This window comes from Sinocyclocheilus grahami, unplaced genomic scaffold, assembly GCF_001515645.1.
Source record: "Sinocyclocheilus grahami isolate Dianchi unplaced genomic scaffold, SAMN03320097.WGS_v1.1 scaffold1191.1, whole genome shotgun sequence".
Classification (NCBI taxonomy): Eukaryota; Metazoa; Chordata; class Actinopteri; order Cypriniformes; family Cyprinidae; genus Sinocyclocheilus; species Sinocyclocheilus grahami.
This window is the reverse complement of record NW_015506370.1, coordinates 335,369-338,808: the sequence shown is the minus strand read 5'-3', so window position 1 is coordinate 338,808 and position 3,440 is coordinate 335,369. Positions and strand designations below refer to the sequence as shown.

The 3,440-nt window shown below is 39.9% G+C and overlaps 1 protein-coding gene across 2 annotated transcripts in view; it reads right to left on the bottom strand.

The window, feature by feature from the left end:
- Positions 1 to 3,440, bottom strand: part of atf6b (activating transcription factor 6 beta) — a 23,234-nt gene that overhangs the window by 12,051 nt on the left and 7,743 nt on the right. The window lies entirely within an intron of this gene.

The following is a 3,440-nucleotide window of genomic DNA, read 5'->3' as shown; positions in this document are numbered from 1 at the left end:
GGCCAGTTGATGAATTACAGTTTAAGTCACTTCCTTGTTGGCATCACGAGAGAGAGCGGGAGGTTACCGCTTGGTCCAGACTCACAGACTGCAAGTACGTTTACATATTTAAAGAATTTGCCACTGATGATTCAAACACGAGTTTTGAGCAGTGTAGAGTAGCACTTGTTTTTTGTCGTTTCTCCGATCACAAATGCAGACATGGTTTTATGTTTACACGGCGCGATGCAACGCAACACTTAAAAAGACAGTACAAGTCATTATAATCCATAATTATGTCCCCACTGGATGCAACAAATGCCTCGTTTATAATGGGTTTTGATGTTTTTGTCTCGTCGCTCCGGCCGGACAAGGCATCACAATATGGTGAGGGGCATAACATTTCTGTCACACGCTTGAGGTATTCGGCCAATCACAACGCTTTGGATAGCTGGCCAGTCAGAGCACACCTCGCTTTTCAGATCGATGAGCTTTGTAAAAATCGACACGTTTCAGAAAGGCGGGGCATAGAGGAGAATGTGGAAAATGCGTTTTTTAGGGCTGTCGCGATAACCACAATACCACGCTATTGACGAGCAAAGGAGTGCAAGAATCGCAGCAACCGCAATTTTTGCGTGTTTTCTTTTTTCGTAAGGTTATGCCCTTCCAAGGAAAGCCAAATCTCTGTCTTAGCATCGATGCATTGGTCAGCTGAGCCTTCTAACGTGGCGCTCAAAGTTAAAATTATTTCAACAGCGCGCTTCATTACATCTCTCTTGGAATGAATCCGCATTTTTGAACGTGTAGTTGAATGAACGGTTTATAGATTCACTCAAAGACAGTCCCTTTCCACCACCTTGTGGTGCAACAATCTAACTGCACTGACTGACAGCCCGTCTAGAACACGCAGGTGGAAATATCAATAGAAAGTCTCTTGTCCAGTCGGATTAGAGGATCAGAACGAACTGTTATACATACAGGCTAACAATAGCCTAACGATCTTATTGTCAGGTTTATGTTCTGTTATGTGGATCGTTATGTTGTCATTCTCTTCTGTTAACTTCACTTCCTGTTTCAATGCTATTTGGTTTCGGTTTCATTGGTTTCTAAATATGACCTCGTTAGTTAGTATGTATGTATGTATGTATGTATGTATATGTGTGTGTGTGTGTGTGTTAGAGGTGCAACGGTTCTCGGTAAAAAAAATTGAACCATACGTACCGTTCTCCACACACAGTTCGGCATATACTAGGACCGCGGTTCAGCTTAAATCTGACAAGGCATCTGTAATATGGTTTGTTAGAGTTCGGCTAATGCATGTTTCTGTTGATGGATACAAATTCTGGCTTCCCAATACATTACAACAACCTTCTACATTGCGAGTAAATCACTCGCATACGCGACTAAATCTTCACTTTGGGCGACTAAATGATGTCTAATATCAGCCAATGGCTAATAAATTCTCAGATTTTACTCGCCAGTGTTGGAGGCTAAGTATAAGATTAGCACAGATATATTTTTCACTCACAGAACACTCTGAGCGCTTCAGAGTTTCATTCTCTGTCAAGCGATCTGAGATATTTTTCATTTCATCTCAATGGATGCGCAGCGCACCTGTGTTTGTGTACTTGGCGTAACGTAAACTGTAGTGTGAAGGCGCACGACTCGCCGTCGCTTTCTCTCACACGCGCAAAGAGAGAGAAAGAGACAGAGAGAGAGAGAGTCTTACATAACATGCAGAATTGACGTGCTACATGTAAACGATATTCTTTGTTGTATTTTCCTGTCAAAGTAACGGAGTTCCATTGGAATTCTTCAGCTTTTAAGAACTGCCGGGTTCTCCGGTAGTGGGCGGAACTAATGTGCAATGAAATCTCATTGGCTGGCACTCACTTATTATCGTCCCTGTTTTGATTTCAGCGAATCAGTTCCAGCGAACGCACACAACCTGATTAACATTCATGAATCCAGCAGCTTGTTAATCCTTAGTGCGTTTTATATTGTTCTTATTAGTAGAACTTGTATATTATTATCTTATCAGTATTATTGTTCGTTTTTTCCCAACAAAAATGATGTCAAAATGCCCATCTTGGTGAGTATCCTAGCAGACATAGTCGGCTGAACGTACAGAATCAGTGCACTGGATCAATGCGTTCTCTTAAAGTGACAGCACTTTCTTAATGTTAATCAAACAGCAACAACACGGAAATCTCTCACAGCTCTTGATTGAATAGCTTTTGTAACTTTAATATGGATTAATCTTTCATTTATATAGTCAAATATGCAATGTTATTTTACATTTGATTTATTCAATTTTTGTACCTAAAAACTATGCTAGACCTACCTAAAAAACTGAAAAGCACTATTTATTTATTTGTGGTGTTGCTTGTAGTTAGATTATTTGTTCTTATTTTCTTTATTTTTATTTTCACAATATAGTTTTTTTCCCTAAACATAGCACATAACGAACCGTACCGAAACTGTGACTCTAAAACAGTGATACAAACCGAACCGTGAGTAAGTGTGTGTATGTATGTATATATATATATATATATGGCGATAATACCGCATATTGCGCTATTGAGCCACTCAGAATTACCGCAAGGGAAATTCCCTCACCCTACAGCCCTAGTATTTTTTTAACCTTAAACCGCATAAACACATTGCATTACACCAAATAATGTTTTTTTAGCAACATCATATGACCCCTTTAATATAGGGGAGATCTGTTCGTGGTTATTGTTATTATGATGGGATTCAAAATGATTTCTGTTATGTGTGAGTTTTGTGGGGTTACCATTGCGCTAAAGAGTATAGCCTTTAGTTAAAGGGGTGGGGGTTTTTTCCACATAATTGACCTTTATTCCACACCGCTCTGTCCCTTCTTCTATAAACACACTGATGATTTCCTGCTTTTATGAAGCCCCTCCCTCTGAAATAGGTGATTGGCTCTGATTGGTTAGCTAGCCCAGTGTGTTATGATTGGCTAAACCGCCTCTAGTGTGTGTCTAAATGTCCCGCCCCTCACCTCAGCGGCATGTGCTCTGCTTGTATTGTAAACAATGATGTCGTCTATATTGCTTATCAGTTTGAGCCCGATTGAGAAGCAGAAGATATTAGTGAAGAGGATCGTGCAGAACCTGTGCAAGCACGGCTCTTAATGGTATGTTTTTTGTTTGTTGTGGTCTCATACTTTTAGATACGCTGTTATTTGTAAATGCTACTGCTTATGTTAGCTTTTAATATACGGTTTTATCCTGATTAAAGCTTTAATACAGCACGGCATCATTGATTTAAAACTTGTGAATTCATTAGAATCATTAGAAGACAGAATCGCGATTCATATATAAATAATTTTTTTGTGCACCCCTAGTTTTGACGGCATGGCAGCAACTCTTCATCTTCTCTAAAGCAGCGCAGCATGGCCCCGCCCCCTTTGTTTCATTTAGGTCACGCCCACA